The following is a 20,499-nucleotide window of genomic DNA, read 5'->3' as shown; positions in this document are numbered from 1 at the left end:
CCATGACCTAATTACCTCCTAGAGGTCCCATCTTCAAATATCAGAACACTGGGGATTAGGCTTCCAGATTTTAATTTTTGGAGGACACAACATATGAAACAATTTACTTTGAAAAAACAAACAAACAACAACAACAAAAAACCCTAAAAACTACCTCGGCAACTCCTACATGCCAGGTAATTGAGAGAACAACAACAACAACAAACAAACAAACCCACATTGAAAGAAGTAGGGGAAAAAAAAAAAAAAGAAAGAAGTAGGAGACACTGAGACACAATCTTATTATAAACCCCACCCCAGCACAGTAATAATTGAGAGAGAATTCAAAACCTGGAGCTTTGTTCTGAAGAGCAAAGAGTTTGAAACCCATATCTAGCACCTTAAATTTTAAAATTTGCACCAAAGCATCTAGTTTTGAAAACCAATGGAAGTCACATACACCAGACCTACAAGACTATAGCAAATTTGAAACTAGCTCTTAAGGGCTTTCATGTTCAGATTCATATACCCCAGGGACCAGTGCAGAGGCAACAGATTAAGAGGCACCCAGACTGTATTTCTTACCTTAAAGCTTTTACTTGAGGAACAGGCATCATATTTAACATACACCTAAGAGTCTCCTGGGGTACACTTTAGCCAAGAGGCACCGTCTTTGTGATCTCCCTCTACCTCACTGCTCAGTGGTATCTCCTAGAAAGAAGCTTGTATCTCCTCCAGTACCAATTTTGGGACTGCTACCCAAAGGGACACTTCTAGATTATCTGGCTCTAGTGGCCAGTATAAGCATGGGGCTTATACTCAAGGGCCCTGCAAAATTGGAAACCAGTGGAAAAAGTTCTTAAGTGGCTATAACCCCAGGACACTGGAACTGGCAACTGTCTTTCTGGAAGAGGCCTATTAGCTTATCTTTATAGCTGCAGCCTAAGGGACAGGCTTCTAATTAAAACACATCTACTGGCTAACTGTAACCCTTTCCAGAGACAACAGAGGCTGGGTGTTATCTTTAAACTCTTCCTTTGCCATATTGGAGTGTCCGTATCTCCTGAAGGGGAGCTTTTACTAGAACCCTGATTTTTTTTTTGTTTGTTTTTTAATCTGGTGACATGGTTTTGTAGCTGCTGCCCAGGGAATACCTCCTGATTACCTGGCTCTGGTGAGAGAGTATCTTGCATTCCTGCGTCTCATGGAACTGAAACAATCAGAAATAGGTTCTGCCTCTAGTACTTTATGGAGAGACTAAAATGCATGACTGGTCTTTCTGTAAAAGATGCTTCTTTTGCTTGTTCAGGAGCCTTGGCCCAAGTGGCCAAAGTCACAGCAGACAAAATAGATTTTAAAAGTAGAATTAGGGCAGCCCCAGTGGCTCAGCAGTTTAGTGCTGCCTTCAGCCCAGGGTGTGATCCTGGAGACCCGGGATCAAGGTCCATGTCGGGCTCCCTGCATGGAGCCTGCTTCTGTCTCTGCTTCTCTCTCTCTATATATGTCTCTCATGAATAAATAAATGAAATCTTATAAAATAATAAAATAAAATAAAATAAAAATAGAATTATATTTGTATCAGACAAAATAAACTTTAAAATAGAGACTGTAACAAGAGACAAAGGACATTACATAATGTTAAAAACGTCAATCAAATAAGAAGCATAGTTGTAAATATTTATGGCCTTAACATAGAAGCATGTAAATATATAAAATTAATATTAACAAACCCTATAGAGAGAAATAAGCAATACAGTAATAGTACAGAGCTTTAACATCCTACTTTCATTAAAGAATAGATCATCCAGATAGAAAATCAATAAAGGAATATTGGCCTAAAATAACATGTTAGACCAGACAGACTTGAGAGATATACACAGAACATTCCATCCAGGAGCCGTTGAATACATATTCTTCTCAAGTGCATATAGAACATTCTCTAGGATCAATCAGATTTTATTTATATGTTATTTATTTATTTTTGAGAGAGAGAGAGAGAGAGAGAGAGAGAGAGCATGAGCAGGGTTAGGGCAAAGGAAGAGGTTGAGAGAGAATCTTAAGCAGGCTCTATGGCCAGCACAGAGCCTGACACAGGGCTCAATCTCACAATCCTGAGATCATAATCTGGGTTGAAATCAAGTTCAGATAATTAACTGACTCAGCTACCCAGGTACCCTTAGGATAAATCATATTTTAAACCTCAAAACAAGACTTAATACAGACTTAATACATTTTATAAAATTGAAATCATTTCAAGCATCTTTTCCAGCCACAAAAGTATAAAATTAGAAATAAGTCACAAAAAATACACTGGATAATTAACAAATATGTAGTATTAGACAACATGTTAATGTTAATGTTAATGAACAACCAGTGGGTCAAAGGAGAGATCAAGAGAGAAATCAAAAAATACCTCGATACATAAAAATGGAAATGGGGGGGATCCCTGGGTGGCGCAGCGGTTTGGCGCCTGCCTTTGGCCCAGGGCGCGATCCTGGAGACCCGGGATCGAATCCCACGTCGGGCTCCCGGTGCATGGAGCCTGCTTCTCCCTCTGCCTGTGTCTCTGCCTCTCTCTCTCTCTCTCTGTGACTATCATAAATAAATAAAAAATTAAAAAAAAAATGGAAATGGGTCACATTCATAGCAACAAAAGCCTATCTCACAAAACAAGGAAAATCCCAAATAAACAACCTAACTTTATACCTAAAACTAGAAAAAATAACAAACTCCAAAGTTAGTAAAGAAAATAACAAAGATCAGAATAGAAATAGAGACTAAACAGACAATTAATAAGATCAATGAAACTAAGAGTTGGTTCTTTGGAAAGGCAACAACAACAACAACTGAAAAATCTTTAACTTGACTCACAAAGGAGAGAGATAGAGGAGAGGTGATAGATATATAGGTAGATAGATAATAGATACATAGATAAATTTCAAATAAAATCAAAAATTAAAAAGAAGATGTTACAGTTCATAGCATAGAAAAACCAAGGATCATAAGAGACTACTACTATGAGAAATTCCAACAAATTTCCTAGAAGGAATTAATAAGTTCCTAGAAATATATAACCTTCTAAGATTGAATCATGAAGAAACAGAAATCTGAACAGACCAATTACTAGTAAGATTGAATCCATAATCAAACCTACCAACAAACATAAGTCCAGGACTAGACTGCTTCACTGGTGAATTCTTTCAAACATATAGTTAACATAAATTCTTCTCAAACTCTTCCAAAATATGTAAGAAGGAACTCATTTTATGAGGCCAGCACTACCTTGATTCTAAAACCAGACAAGAAAGCAATTACAGGCCGATATAACCTAATAAACAAAGACACAGAAATCCTCAACAAAATAGTAGCTTACTGAATTCAACAATACATTAAAAGAATCATAGATCATGATCAAGTGAGATTTGTTTCAGGAATGCAAAAATGATAATTCAAAATCCACAAATTGATTAACATTATACATCATATTAACAAAATGAAGAATAAAAATCATATAATTTTTGATATATGCAAAAAACTCAACATTGATTTATACAAAACAAACACAACCTCTCAATCAAGTTACTGTAGAGGAAATGAACTCTAACACAATAACAGCAACACATGGCAAGCCTACATAACATCATACTCAGTAGGTGAAATGCTAAAACTTTTTAATGATCAGGGATAAGACAAGGATACTCACTAACCAAGAGCAATTCTGCAGGAAAAATTAATGAAATTTACCCAAATTGAAGGCACCTTGGTGACCCAGTCAGTTATGTGCATTATTCTTGATTTCAGCTAAGTTCGTGATCTCAGGGTCATGATCTCAGGGTTGTGAGATCTCAGGTTGTGAGAGTCCTGTATTGAGCTCTGCCCTGGATATGAAGGCTGCTTAAGTTTCTCCCTCTCTCTCTCTCTCTCCCTCTGTCCCTCCCTCACTTGCTCTCTCTCTCTCAAAATAAATAAATGAATAAATAATCTTAAAAATTCATCCAAATTGAAAATAAAGAAGTAAAACTCGCCACTTGTAAGTAATGGGACTCTATCTATCTATCTATCTATCTATCCATCTATCTATCTATCTATCTTCCTATCTATCTATCTATCTATCTATGTATATATGCCAGATATCTTTTTTTTCAATTTATTTTTTATTGGTGTTCAATTTACTAACATACAGAATAACCCCCAGTGCCCGTCACCCATTCACTCCCACCCCCCGCCCTCCTCCCCTTCTACCACCCCTAGTTCGTTTCCCAGAGTTAGCAGTCTTTACGTTCTGTCTCCCTTTCTGATATTTCCCACACATTTCTTCTCCCTTCCCTTCTATTCCCTTTCACTATTATTTATATTCCCCAAATGAATGAGAACATATAATGTTTGTCCTTCACCGACTGACTTACTTCACTCAGCATAATACCCTCCAGTTCCATCCACGTGGAAGCAAATGGTGGGTATTTGTCATTTCTAATAGCTGAGTAATATTCCATTGTATACATAAACCACATCATCTTTATCCATTCATCTTTCGATGGACACCGAGGCTCCTTCCACAGTTTGGCTATCGTGGCCATTGCTGCTATAAACATCGGGGTGCAGGTGCCCCGGCGTTTCATTGCATCTGAATCTTTGGGGTAAATCCCCAGCAGTGCAATTGCTGGGTCGTAGGGCAGGTCTATTTTTAACTCTTTGAGGAACCTCCACACAGTTTTCCAGAGTGGCTGCACCAGTTCACATTCCCACCAACAGAGTATGAGGGTTCCCTTTTCTCCGCATCCTCTCCAACATTGTGGTTTCCTGCCTTGTTACTTTTCCCCACTCTCACTGGTGTGAGGTGGTATCTCATTGTGGATTTGATTTGTATTTCCCTGATGGCAAATGATGCAGAGCATTTTCTCAGGTGCATGTTGGCCATGTCTATGTCTTCCTCTGTGAGATTTCTGTTCATGTCTTTTGCCCATTTCATGATTGGATTGTTTGTTTCTTGGGTGTTGAGTTTAATAAGTTCTTTATAGATCTTGGAAACTAGCCCTTTATCTGATACGTCATTTGAAAATATCTTCTCCCATTCTGTAGGTTGTCTTTTAGTTTTGTTGACTGTATCCTTTGCTGTGCAAAAGCTTATTATCTTGATGAAGTCCCAATAGTTCATTTTTGCTTTTGTTTCTTTTGCCTTCGTGGATGTATCTTGCAAGAAGTTACTATGGCCGAGTTCAAAAAGGGTGTTGCCTGTGTTCTTCTCTAGGATTTTGATGGAATCTTGTCCCACATTTAGATCTTTCATCCATTTTGAGTTTATCTTTGTGTATGGTGTAAGAGAGTGGTCTAGTTTCATTCTTCTGCATGTGGATGTCCAATTTTCCCAGCACCATTTATTGAAGAGACTGTCTTTCTTCCAGTGGATAGTCTTTCCTCCTTTATCGAATATTAGTTGACCATAAAGTTCAGGGTCCACTTCTGGATTTTCTATTCTGTTCCACTGATCTATGTGTCTGTTTTTGTGCCAGTACCACACTGTCTTGATGACCACAGCTTTGTAGTACAACCTGAAATCTGGCATTGTGATGCCCCCAGATATGTTTTTTTTTTTAAATTCCCCTGGCTATTCGGGGTCTTTTCTGATTCCACACAAATCTTAAAATAATTTGTTCTAACTCTCTGAAGAAAGTCCATGGTATTTTGATAGGGATTGCATTAAACGTGTATATTGCCCTGGGTAACATTGACATTTTCACAATATTAATTCTGCCAATCCATGAGCATGGAATATTTTTCCATCTCTTTGTGTCTTCCTCAATTTCTTTCAGAAGTGTTCTATAGTTTTGAGGGTATAGATCCTTTACATCTTTGGTTAGGTTTATTCCTAGATATCTTATGCTTTTGGGTGCAATTGTAAATGGGATTGACTCCTTAATTTCTCTTTCTTCAGTCTCATTGTTAGTGTATAGAAATGCCACTGACTTCTGGGCATTGATTTTGTATCCTGCCACGCTACCGAATTGCTGTATGAGTTCTAGCAATTTTGGGGTGGAGACTTTTGGGTTTTCTATGTAGAGTATCATGTCATCAGCGAAGAGGGAGAGTTTGACTTCTTCTTTGCCAATTTGAATGCCTTTAATGTCTTTTTGTTGTCTGATTGCTGAGGCTAGGACTTCCAGTACTATGTTGAATAGCAGTGGTGAGAGTGGACAACTCTGTCTTGTTCCTGATCTTAGGGGAAAGGCTCCCAGTGCTTCCCCATTGAGAATGATATTTGCTGTGGGCTTTTCATAGATGGCTTTTAAGATGTCGAGGAATGTTCCCTCTATCCCTAGCACTCTGAAGAGTTTTGATCAGGAATGGATGCTGTATTTTGTCAAAGGCTTTCTCTGCATCCAATGAGAGGATCATATGGTTCTTGGTTTTTCTCTTGCTGATATGATGAATCACATTGATTGTTTTACGGGTGTTGAACCAGCCTTGTGTCCCAGGGATAAATCCTACTTGGTCATGGTGAATAATTTTCTTAATGTACTGTTGGATCCTATTGGCCAGTATCTTGTTGAGAATTTTTGCATCCATGTTCATCAGGGATATTGGTCTGTAATTCTCCTTTTTGGTGGGGTCTTTGTCTGGTTTTGGAATTAAGGTGATGCTGGCCTCATAGAACAAATTTGGAAGTACTCCATCTCTTTCTATCTTTCCAAACAGCTTTGGAGAATAGGTATGGTTTCTTCTTTAAACGTTTGATAAAATTCCCCTGGGAAGCCATCTGGCCCTGGACTTTTGTGTCTTGGGAGGTTTTTGATGACTGCTTCAATTTCCTCCCTGGTTATTGGCCTGTTCAGGTTTTCTATTTCTTCCTGTTCCAGTTTTGGTAGTTTGTGGCTTTCCAGGAATGCGTCCATTTCTTCTAGATTGCCTAATTTATTGGCGTATAGCTGTTCATAATATGTTTTTAAAATCGTTTGTATTTCTTTGGTATTGGTGGTGATCTCTCCTTTCTCATTCATGATTTTATTGAGTCTTCTCTCTCTTCTTTTTAATAAGGCTGGCTAATGGTTTATCTATCTTATTAATTCTTTCAAAGAACCAACTCCTGGTTCTGTTGGTCTGTTCCACAGTTCTTCTGGTCTCGATTTCGTTGAGTTTTGCTCGAATCTTTATTAACTCCCTTCTTCTCTTGGGCGTAGGATCTATTTGCTGTTTTTTCTCTAGCTCCTTTATGTGTAAGGTTAGCTTTTGTATTTGAGTTCTTTCTAGTTTTTGAATGGATGCTTGTATTGTGATGTATTTCCCCCTTTGGACTGCTTTTGCTGCATCCCAAAATTTTGAACGGTTGTATCTTCATTGTCATTAGTTTCCATGAATCTTTTTAATTCTTCCTTAATTTCCTGGTTGACCCTTTTATCTTTTAGCAGGATGGTCCTTAACCTCCATGTGTTTGAGGTCCTTCCAAACTTCTTGTTGTGATTTAGTTCTAATTTCAAGGCATTATGGTCTGAGAATATGCAGGGGACAATCCCAATCTTTTGGTATTGGTTCAGACCCGATTTGTGACCCAATATGTGGTCTATTCCGGAGAAAGTTCCATGTGCACTTGAGAAGAATGTGTATTCAGTTGAGTTTGGATGTAAAGTTCTGTAGATATCTGTGAAATCCATCTGGTCCAGTGTATCATTTAAAGCTCTCGTTTCTTTGGAGATGTTGTGCTTAGAAGACCTATCGAGTGTAGAAAGAGCTAGATTGAAGTCTCCAAGTATAAGTGTATTATTATCTAAGTATTTCTTCACTTTGGTTAATAATTGATTTATATATTTGGCAGCTCCCACATTCGGGGCATATATATTGAGGATTGTTAAGTCCTCTTGTTGAATAGATTGTTTAAGTATGATATAGTGCCCCTCTTCATCTCTCACTACAGTCTTTGGGGTAAATTTTAGTTTATCTGATATAAGGATGGCTACCCCTGCTTTCTTTCGAGGACCATTCGAATGGTAAATGGTTCTCCAACCTTTTATTTTCAGGCTGTAGGTGTCCTTCTGTCTAAAATGAGTCTCGTGTAGACAGCAAATAGATGGGTCCTGCTTTTTTATCCAGTCTGAAACCCTGCGCCTTTTGATGGGGTCATTAAGCCCGTTCACATTCAGAGTTACTATTGAGAGATATGAGTTTAGTGTCATCATGATATCTATTCAGTCCTTGTTTTTGTGGACTGTTCCACTGAACTTCTTCTTAAAGGGGAATTTTAAGAGTCCCCCTTAAAATTTCTTGCAGAGCTGGTTTGGAGGTCACATATTCTTTTAGTTGCTGCCTGTCTTGGAAGCTCTTTATCTCTCCTTCCATTTTGAATGAGAGCCTTGCTGGATAAAGTATTCTTGGTTGCATGTTCTTCTCATTTAGGACCCTGAATATATCCTGCCAGCCCTTTCTGGCCTGCCAGGTCTCTGTGGAGAGGTCTGCTGTTACCCTAATACTCCTCCCCATAAAAGTCAGGGATTTCTTGTCTCTTGCTGCTTTAAGGATCTTCTCTTTATCTTTGGAATTTGCAAGCTTCACTATTAAATGTCGAGGTGTTGAACGTTTTTTTTTTATTTTAGGGGGGGATCTCTCTATTTCCTGGATCTGAATGCCTGTTTCCCTTCCCAGATTAGGAAAGTTTTCAGCTAGAATTTGTTCAAATACATATTCTGGCCCTCTGTCCCTTTCGGCGCCCTCGGGAACCCCAATTAAACGTAGGTTTTTCTTTCTCAGGCTGCCGTTTATTTCCCTTAATCTATCTTCATGGTCTTTTAATTGTTTGTCTCTTTTTTCCTCAGTTTCCTTCTTTGCTATCAACTTGTCTTCTATGTCACTCACTCGTTCTTCCACCTCGTTAACCCTCGTCGTTAGGACTTGTAGTTTGGATTGCATCTCATTCAATTGATTTTTAATTTCTGCCTGATTGGATCTAAATTCTGTAGTCATGAAGTCTCTTGAGTCCTTTATACTTTTTTCTAGAGCCACTAGTAGCTGTATAATAGTGCTCTGAATTGGCTTTCTGACATTGAATTGTAATCCAGATTTTGTAACTCTGTGGGAGAGAGGACTGTTTCTGATTCTTTCTTTTGAGGTGAGGTTTTCCTTCTAGTCATTTTGCTCAGTGCAGAGTGGCCAAAAGCAAGTTGTATTGGGAAAAGGAGAAAAAGAGAGGAGAGAAAGAAGGAAAGAAAAGAGAAAGAGAAAAAAAAGGAAGAAAAAAACGAAAAGAAAAAAAAGAAGAAAAAGAGAAAGAAAAAGAAAGGAGAAAAAAAGGGGGTGGGGGAAGGAAATAAATCAAAAAGCAAAACAAAACAAAACAAAACAAAACAAAAAAAGAACCACGGGGGAGTATCTTCTGATTTTGTGTAAAGTCCCTTGGCTTCCCCTGGAAGTTGTCAGTCAGTCCAGCTGGTCTTCTGGGGGAGGGGCCTGTTGTGCTGATTCTCAGGTGTGAGCACTTGGGGGAGCTGCTGTGCCCCTGCCTGGTGCAGGGCTCAGTGGGGGTTGTTCACCCCGTGAGGCCGCAGGAGGAACAGCCCCAGTGGCGGGGCAGCTCTGCAGCCCTGGAGTCAGCCCCCGCAGTAGCTCCGGAGCTCTCCGTCTGCAGGGCCTGGAGGGTCCGGGCGGGGCCGCTGATCTGCTCAGCTGGGGCAGGAGCGTCCTCGCTGTCCTGGGCCCTCCCGGCCTCTGCCTGTCCCGGGGAGGCCGGATCCTGGGCTGTGTCCCGGCGCCCTGTGCTCCGGGGCCTGCGCTGGTGGATTCGCGCTCCCGCCCCGCAGCCCCCTCCGCGGAGCCGCCCCCGAGCCCCCCGAGCTGCCTCCGCCCCGCAGCCTCCTTCGCGGAGCTGCCCCCGAGCCCCCCGAGCTGCTCCCGCCCCGCAGCCCCCTCCGCGGAGCCGCCCCCGAGCCCCCCGAGCTGCTCCCCCCCGCAGCCTCCTCCGCGGAGCCGCCCCCGAGCCCCCCGAGCTGCTCCCGCCCCGCAGCCCCCTCCGCGGAGCCGCCCCCGAGCCCCCCGAGCTGCTCCCGCCCCGCAGCCCCCTCCGCGGAGCCGCCCCCGAGCCCCCCGAGCTGCTCCGGGTCCCCCGTGCGCGCTGCAGCCCTTAGGGAGCTCGGCGCACTCTCCCGGGGCGCAGGTGTCTGTTAGTGTCCCCGGAGCCCGAGGGCATCCCCGCCCTCCCGGGTCCTGCTCCACCTCCCCGCGAGCCCCTTTCCCCCGGGAAGGTCGGTGCAGCTCCTGCTCCTCCGGGACGGGGCTCTCCTGTCCTGGGGACACTCGCCCCGGCCTCAGCCCGGCTCCTCGCGGGCCCCTCCCCCTTGGAGGCCTTTTGTGTCTTTATTTCTTTTTCCCCGTCTTCCTACCTTGATAGAAGCGCGAACTCTTCTCACTGCAGCATTCCAGCTGGTCTCTCTTTAAATCTCATGCCGAATTAATAGATTTTCAGGATAATTTGAAGGTTTTCTAGGTAATTTGGTGGAGACAGGTGATTTGGAGACCCTACTCTTCCGCCGTCTTGCTCCTCCCCCCTATGCCAGATATCTATATAGATATATATAGATATCCTTAAACTCCACAAAATACTATTAGAACTAATCAATAAATTTAGTAAAGCTACAGGATACAAAATGAATATACAAAAATGTGTTGCATTTCTATACACTAATATTGAGCTTTCATAAAAAGAAATTAAGAAAATAATCCCCCTTTCCAATTGCATCAAAAAGAATAAAATACCTAGGAATAAATGTAACCAGAGGATGAAAGACATGAACTCTGTAAACTAGAAGACACTGATGAAAAATACTGAAGAAAACACAAACAGATATTCCATGCTCATGAATGGAAACAATTTGATATTTTAAAAATAGTCATACTACCCAAAACAACATACAGATTTAATGCAATCTCTGTCAACATTTCTATGGAATTTTGCACAGAAATAGAACAAACTATCCTAAAGTTTCTATGGAATCACAAAAGACCTTGAATACCAAAAGCAATCTGGAGAAAGGTGAAGCTGGAAGTATCTCACTCCCTGATTTCAAACTTTATTACAAAGCTATAGCAATAAAAAAAAAGTATAGTGTTGGCATAGACACATAAATCAATAGAATATAATAGAGAACCTAAAAAAAAAATAATAGAGAACCCCAAAATAAGCCCATGCATTTATGGTCAACTAATTTAGGTCATAGGAACCGAGAATATACAAAGGGGAAAGATAGTTTCTTCAGTAGATGATATTGGGAAAACTGAACAGCACATGCAAAAAATGAAATTGGATCACTCTTTTAAACCTTACATAAACATTAGAATGTATTAAAGAGTTGAATAAAAAACCTGAAACTCCTAGAATAAAACAGGTGGTAAGCTACTTGACATCAGTGTTCGTAATGATTTTTTTGGATTGACAGCAAAGGCAACAAAAGCAAAAACAATTAGGACTACATCAAACTCAAAAGCTTCTGCTCAGCAAAGAAAACCAGCAACAAAAGGAAAAAACAACCTACTGAATGGGTTAAAATATTTGCAAATCATATATCTGCTTAGAGGTTAATATTCAAAATATATAAAGACTCATGCATCTCAATAGCAAATAAACCTAAATAATCTGATTAAATATTAGTAGGAGATCCAAATAGACATTTTCCAAAAAGACAGATGTCAAAGAGGTACTTGAAAAGGTACTTCACATAACCAATCACCATAGAAATGTAAATCAAAACTACAGTGAGATTATCAACTTGATCTTGCTAAATATCTACTATCCAAAAGAGAAGTTACAAGTTTTGGAGAGGTTGTGGAGAAAAATGAATCCTTGTGCACTGCGCCGGAAATGCAACTAATGCACCCACTATGGAACACAGTTTAGAGGTTCATAAAAAAATTAAAAAATAAATTGCCATATGATCCAGCAATTCAATTTCTGGCTATTTATCTGAAGAACACAAAAACACTAACTCAAAAAGATATATGCAGTCCCATGTTCATTGCAACATTTATAATAGCCAAGCTATGAAAACAACCTAAGTGTCTATTAATGGATGAATAGATAAAATGTGGTGTGTGTGTGTTATTATTTAGCCATAAAAAAGAAAGAAATGTTGCTATTTGCAACAACATGGATAGACCTTGAAAGTCTTCTACTAAGTAAAATATGTCAGAAAGCAAAAGACAAATATTGTATGATCTCACTTTTTAAAAAAGATTTTTATTTATTTATTAATGAGAGACACCCACAGAGAGAGGCAAAAGACACAGGCAGAGGGAGAAGCAGACTCCTCGCAGGGAGCCAGATGTGGGACTTGATCCCTGATCTCTAGGATCACACCCTGGGCTGAAGGCGGCTCTAAACCACTGAACTACTCGGGCTGCCCTGATCTCACTTTTATGTGGGATAAAAAATGAGTTAATTGATGGAGGAAACAGATTGTTGATTGCCAGAGGTGAGGGGCAGGAGGTGAACAAGATGGGTGAAGTGGGTCAAAAGGTATAAACTTTCAGTTATAAAATAAGTAAGTCATGGGGATGTAATGTATAGCAGCTAACTGTAGTTAATACTATATTGCATACCTGAAAATTGCTGAGAGATTTTTAAAGTTCTCATAACAAGGAAGAACAATTTGTAACTATATAGTGATGGATGTTAACTGAACTTATTGTGGTGATTATTTTACAATATATACAAATATCAAATCATGATGCTGTACACCTAAAAGTAATATAATGTTATATACCAATTATATATCAATTAAAAAAAAAAGCATCTGGACAGTTCCAAACACAGGATTTCATGATCCATAATTAAGTTTCAAAGTAGTAAACAGGGACACCTGGGTGGCTCAGCGGTTTGGCACCTCCCTTCAGCCTGGGGTCCCAGGATCGAGTCCACATCGGGCTCCCTGCATGGACCCTGCTTTTCCCTCTGCCTGTGTCTCTGCCTCTCTCTCTCTCTCTCTCTATCATTAATAAACAAATCTTTAAAAAAATTAAAAAAATAAAAGCCATTAATTAATAATTCATCCTACTATTTCTTTTAAGGATTTTATTTATTTATTCAGGAGAGACACACAGAGAGAGGGGCAGAGACTTGAAAGAGGGAGAAGCAGGTTCCATGCTGGGAGCCTGACGTGGGACTCGATTCGGAGACTCCGGGATCACTCCCTGAGTCAAAGGCAGAGGCTGGGGCCCAGTGGCGGATTGGTTTAGCACCGCCTTCCGCCCAGGGTGTGATCCTAGAGACCCGGGATGGAGTCCCACGTGGGACTCCTTGCAGGGAGCCTGCTTCTCCCTCTGCCTGGGTCTCTGCCCCTCTCTCTCTCTCTCTGTGTCATGAATAAAAGAAAAAAAAAAAAAAAAAGGCACTTAACGACGAGCCATCCAGGCGTTCCCCATCCTACTACTTTGAATGAGTATATGGGTTAATTCTAATATCCTCTTCTCAAAAAAATGTGGCTAATAAAAATTCTCATTACTATCACTTCATTTGATCTAAAATTTAAAATAATCTTATACCCTTTTCATTATTTTACAGCAGGTTCTAAATTATATGTACATTTATGAGAGATTTCAATAACAATTGGATGTTGCTATGCCCTGGAAACAAAGATAAATAAGATAAAATACATCATGGAATCCATGCAGTAGTGTAGACTAAAAAAAAAAAAAAAACTATTAAGAACAATATATTTTCTCATGAAAGTTTTGAGATACAGAGTATATTATTATTATTATTATTATTATTATTATTATTGAAATACTATATGGAAATTTTCACCCTATACATCATTACCAAACATAGCAGACATATTCCTTTCTGGTGAAAAATAAATCCTCATCAAAAATTTCATAGGACTCCTTCTATATCTGTTAGCATCTTGTGATAGAGTATATTGACACTAAATTATGAGTGATATTTTAGGGGTGAGAAATATTTATGATGCTATAAGCAATGTAAAACAAGAAAACATCAAGATTAAGTCAAGTTCACTCTAAAGGAATTAATAAGTATATTATCCGAAAAAAATCTCTGTGAATTATGCCATTTTCAGAACAAAGAATGTTCACATTTTATTAATGCAGTAAAAAACTATAAAATTTTATCATTGTAAGATACAACATAAAATAAATGTATATTTGAAATCCACTGACAATCATTTCCCCATAAAACTTGTAATGAGAGCTTTTTAAATATAATAATAACTGAATAAGGCATAAGTGCCATAGATACAAATAGCTACTTGTAACAAATTGAATATTAAATATAAAAACACAGTTTAAAATTCTATCTTTTACTAATGAAAACCAAGGTAATGATCAAAAATGGAAAAAATTGGAAGACAGTGAGACTATATTATAGAATATATAGAAGATCACATTATTCTAAAGATTTCTGAGTGTTCTTCAATTTCCACAGCTCAAGAATACCATTGATAAAATTGCAGTTTTATTTAAAGTGGAAGAAATCAATTTCACAGGTAGATTTTTATTGACAACAGCTTAGTAATGAATAAATACATTATCCAAACTCAATACAACTGTTGTACTTTTTAAAAACTGATGTTTCATGCAAATGACTAGGAGTTACTGTTAAGCCTTACAAAATATTGTGTATGAGAGCTAAAGGCAGGAACGTTAACTCTAATATATAATATAATTTCAGAAATATATTTTTCAAAGTTAGTTTATAATTTAAAAGACCAAAAACACAGTATGATAGAAAACCACAGAATAAAATTGAAGCGGAAAATAGGATTTACATATACTGAAATGTGGTAAAGAAGTAAGTTATTTGAAACATATAAACAAAACTAATTTCAAAGATATAAAGAATATCTGATACACATAGTGATTATGGGCAAAAATACTATATTATAGACTTCATAGTTCCTAAGAGTCCAGAACTTAATTTTTCTCACTACAAAAAAGAAATAGCAATCATGTGTTAGCTAACACTAAGATAAGTAATCATATTGCAATATATAAATGTATACTTTAAACCTATGCAATATCATATGTCAATTATATCTCAATAAATAACATTTGAAAAAAGAACATCCCTGAAAACAAAATTATAGAAGAAATTACTAAAGAATAAATGAGATATTAAATTCAGAAATAATTCTTACAGAAGAAATTTGGAAAATAATATATTTGGTAATTAAGCAAATTAATAAATTAATTAAAATAAGTCAAATTATTTTATTTAAAATGTCCATGAGGACAGATTTAAATTTTTTGTTTCATTCTCAAAAAACCTATGTGATTCACACAAATTTTCATTATATTGATTTTAAAATGTAAATTTAAAATATTTAAAAGCATACAAGTATATAAAATACAGAAAGCAAAAACAAAAATCTGTTCATTTTCACATTCATAATTTCCTTTTTTCCCTTTAGTATTAATCAAATCCATCTGAAATATTTGCTTAGGCCTAAAGGAAACAATAATGACCAAAAGCATCTGGAAAATAGTTATTTATAATTTCTTTGTCACTCTGTGCAATAAATAGTACTTTACAGGCTCCGTTTTCAGTTTTATTGCCACATTAAATAAAAATCTATGAACTTTATTTCTTACTACCATTTCCAGGGTGGTCTCTGTTTAGTAAAACAAACAAGTAAGAATATACCCTAGATTCATTACAAAATATGGTAAGATAAAGACCAACTTTTATAATCTGGCTATAAACTCTTTCTATGTTAATTTGTAGCAAATCAAGTCAGGCAACTTCTACAAAAACATTACAAAATATAAATTTAAACTAATTTACATTTAAATGAGACATATCTATCAAGTTAAAATTTGTACAAAATGTGCATTGTCAACAATTTGGTAACTAAGTCCTTTATCAGTCAAACCCTGAACAAGTTTTGAATTCCGTTGTCTCTTTCTCCCTTAGTATGTCCCTCTTTCTTTCCTCCCCTCTCCCAGCACAGAAACAGTTTTTGTTACTCCTGTCTTTGCCTCCATGGTTAGACTATATAGATTATATTTTGAATGTTTTGTTAAGTGTCTATAAAATTTTGGCATTTGTATGTACTATTTAACCAGTATATCCCTCTTTCTCCCAAACAGCAACAAGAATATATTAATCTTTATTTATAGCTACCAATATTTTATCAAATTTTGCAGAATATGCCCTTTGAATCTTCTTTTTTACATTTTCTTAAGTTTGTAACTTTAAAACTAATTCCCATTGCAATTCATTATTTCAATTTACCCATTTATTGAACAGTTTCTTTGCTCATACATATTTCTCATAAATCAATGTTGATTTCTGGTTTTAATTTATTTATATTAATAATATACCTAAGATGATAGTCACCCCTTTTCTTTTTTAATTTATAAAATATATCTTATTCCTATGTAGCCTTGAATTTCCTTAAATAATCTTGTTTTTAATTTACTGCAGCAACTTTTCTTCATCAATGTTTAGTTTTCTCATATATTTCTATTCTTTTCATTGTCATGATTTTGCCACCTTTATAGTGGTTTTTAAGTGTCTGTCAGTGATACAACGATGTTAGTAGTCCTGCAGCACTTTTTATGTTTAATTCCTAATTGCAGTTCCTAAACCATAAGACAGCAAGTAGAAAAGACTGTTTCCATTTCTCTTGAGTATGATAATTTCCCACTCTAAGGACCAACAGAGAGAGAAACTTCATCACCACTTGTCTGAACTATTGGAAAATTGTTTTTAGTCTGTGATAACAGTAAGTGTTTTAAGGTGAATTCTAAACAAAAGCTATAAGTCTATACCCATTTATTTCTATTTTCAGTCTACAATCTTTTCACATTTTCACCACCTTTTAAAGTATTTCTAACAAATATACATTTCCTCTTTAATTTCAAAGTCTATTTACCAATTTAATAAGCATAGCCAAACAGTATTGTGGTGAATTTAATCCAAAAATAGAAATGCTAGAGACCTTCTTTTGCTATTTTGTCCAAACTACTTTTACATTCTGCCAGAGACTTCTTGATCATGGCTTTCTTATGTAATAATTATGAATATTCTCATTTATATTTTTGGACAATCTTATCATCATTCATATTTCTTTTAGAATATTACTTTTCCTTATTATTCTACACAAATGTTTCCTCTAACTCATATTTAACAACTACTATTATTTTCCCATCCTTATTGGGGTAGCCAGCCTTATTTTTTCTGACATCCTATAAGGAATATATCTGCCCACCACAGAAGGATTAAGTGAACTCCCTTGAATTCTTCCAATATATACTGAAAACCATATCTCTTATCAAATCTTCATACATTGATCTCCTACACATAGTTACTTTTTTACTTTTGAATGTTTTCCTATATATCCTCATTGAACTTAGATTTTTTGGTTGATTACCAGGGCCCTTGAATTTTTTTATAATACAAGTAGAAATAAAATATATATTTATATAGAGAGCCACCATATATATTATATAAGCATAATGATGTTTTTCAGTAAATAATATTTGTAAATATTTGTGGTATTTCTTTCAGATTATTTAATTCACGACCTGATATAAATAATGTAATTATATTAACATGATCAAATCACTGTAAACAAGGAATTACAGTAGATTCTGTTATATGTGGTAATATGTTCTATAAAGTCACTGTCAACACTGAATTACCTATAGAGAAAATTAGTTTCCTGAAGACTTCTGTTCAGATTTTCAACAATTGATCTGTACATAATTGTGTTTTATGGTTTGCTTTCTGTTTAAAGACAATTATTTAGCATCTATTGTTAATTCATTAGTATCAAACTCTTGGGCCACACAACCGTAACTCATGCCTCAAGGGCTGCCGGGTTGGCTCAGCGGTTTAGCACCGCCTTCAGCCCAGGGCGTGATCCTGGAGACCCAGGATGGAGTCCCATGTCAGGCTCTCTGCATGGAGACTGCTTCTCCCTCTGCCAGTGTCTCTGCGCCTCCCCACCATGCGTCTCTCATAAACAAATAAATAAAAACTTAAAAAAAAAACAAAAAAAAAACCTCATGCCTGAAAGAAGTTTATCTCACACACATAGTTTCTGTATAAGGGACATCATAATCCTCTTGAGTTTGGGAACACAGACAGCACTTCTGCTGTTTGGGGGCTATTTTAAATGGTAAAAACACCAACAAAAAATGAAAAATGTAAAAATATGACAGTAAATAGATCACAAACATCACAATTGTTTACATTATAAGAGCTAAAACAAGAAGGTAAGGTGTTCTCTTATTTGACTTCAGATGGGAATGTGCAACCAGGTGACTCAAATTTCTTATTACTATGTACATGTTTGCAATGACCATTAAAGTACCAGGAGCACTGATTTGAAGTTTGCAAATAAATTTTAGTGTATAAGCAAATTCACATATATGGACTGTGAATAATGAGGAACAACTGTAGTTTTACTTATCTAATTACCTAAATGCTAATGTTTCTTATTACCTAAATATTTTAATTACATAAAACTAAATAATCAGAAATGAAAATGTTTATTACAGATGCATATTATGAAACATTCAAATGATTTAAAAACAAGTCTCCATAAATATTGATTTGAAATTTCAAAATAAAATAAGATTTTTAATTCTGAAGTGTAAAGAATATACATATATGAGAAAAATTATTTAGCAATCAGCTACCATTCTTTATTGTCTTAACTACTATAGATCTTTAGATTATTTTCCTTGATGCTGAAGTTTTTCTTTCCAACTTTACACCAGTTACTATTTGAATATAGCCTATAGCAATTTGCCTATTTGAATTTACCTATAGCAAATTTCTATTCTCTATACTAATGTTTAAATGAAAATAAATTTATTTTCTAACTTTTGTACATTATCTCCCTTACTCATGAGATTTTCTAGGATATTCAGTGCTTAGGATGAAAGTTTAACTATCTTCAATTATAAGAGATATATCGCATGACTTCACTTATACGTGGAATTTAAGAAACAAAACATGAACAAAGGGGAAAGAAAATTCAAAAAGGAGGTAAAACCATTTAAGAGAACTATAGAGAACAAACAGGATTGTTGGAGGGGAAGTAATCAAGGGGATAGGTTAAATGAGAGGTGGGTATTAAGGAGGGCACTTGTTGTGATGAGCATTGACTATTGTATGTAAGTAAAGAATTGCTAAATTCTACTCCTGCAACTAATATTATGTTGTATGCTAACTAACTAGAATTTAAATAAAAACTTGAAACTATAAAAAAAAGAAAAAATAATGGAAAATGAAAAAAAAATTAAGGACATTTTAAAAAACCACTTATCACTGACAGGTATACACTACAGGAAAAACTAGAGGAAAATTAAGAGCATTCTTCTAGCAGGAAGAGGATAATTCAAAATGGATGCTTGGAAATGATGAAGTAAATGAAGATTAACTGTAGTAATAATGTGGATAAATATAATAAAATGATAACTTCTTAAATAAAAGTGACGTCAAATGTACTTGAAATATATTAGTATTAAATCACACCAAAAAGCATAGCATATATATTAGTAGGGAATAAAAATAGTTAAAATGTTAGTTTATTATATAATATGTTAAGAGGAAAAAAGTGCTAATTAATACTAGATTTTATTACTCAGGATAAATATAGTAATATTTAGAGCGAACTGAAAAATAGTTAAAAAGTAAATGACTTCTGAGTTAATGGTAGAAAATACAGAATAATCAGTCATTTTAATAGAAGAAATGGAACAGGCAGACAAAGCAGAAAGTATGTGCAATGTAGAAGTTTTAAGTTCAACAGATCAGCAATAATAATAACAAATTGACTAAATACTCAACCTAAAAGATAAAGATTACAAGACTATTTTTTAAAAAAGCAAATTCCAGATATAAACTATTTTGTTATTTACAAGAAACATATCTAAAAATAGGTATCAAATAGTATGATTTTTTAAAAAAATTGAAAAAGTTACACAAAAGAAACTCAAAATAAAGAAAATGTAGCTGTATTTCGGAAAAAAAAAAAGACTTTAGTCAGTATTCTTTATTCAAGATAAGAAGATGTTTCAGAATCATAACATTTTCAATTGACCAGGAAGACACAGCATTTCTAAATAAGTGTGCACCTGCTGACCCTGTCTTATTTTTATACAACAAAAGTGCACAAAACTATATGGACAAATAGACAAAATTAATAAGATTAAAAAATACATCTCTCCAGAACTATTTAAAGAATTATTTCCAAAATATATTAAATGTATTTTTTAAACTCAAGAAGTAAATTCATCTTAGTAAACAAATACAAATATGGGACCCACCGTGGTAGAATGGACCAAATCTTAAAAAAAAAAAAAAAAAAAAAAAAAAAAAAAAGATCATATATGTTATGTTCTCTGGCCAAAATTCAATTTCTCTAGAAAAAAAAAATAACAAAAACACACTATAAAATATCCCTATATTCAAAATAACTTATAGGACAAAGGAAAAAAACACTGGCACCAGAAAAATTTTGAACTGATACCAAAAATATTACATGTCACAATTGTGACATTCAGGTGAAGTAC

Source organism: Canis lupus, chromosome 31, assembly GCF_011100685.1.
Source record: "Canis lupus familiaris isolate Mischka breed German Shepherd chromosome 31, alternate assembly UU_Cfam_GSD_1.0, whole genome shotgun sequence".
In the NCBI taxonomy this organism is placed as follows: domain Eukaryota; kingdom Metazoa; phylum Chordata; class Mammalia; order Carnivora; family Canidae; genus Canis; species Canis lupus.
Note: the sequence above shows the minus strand (reverse complement) of the source record.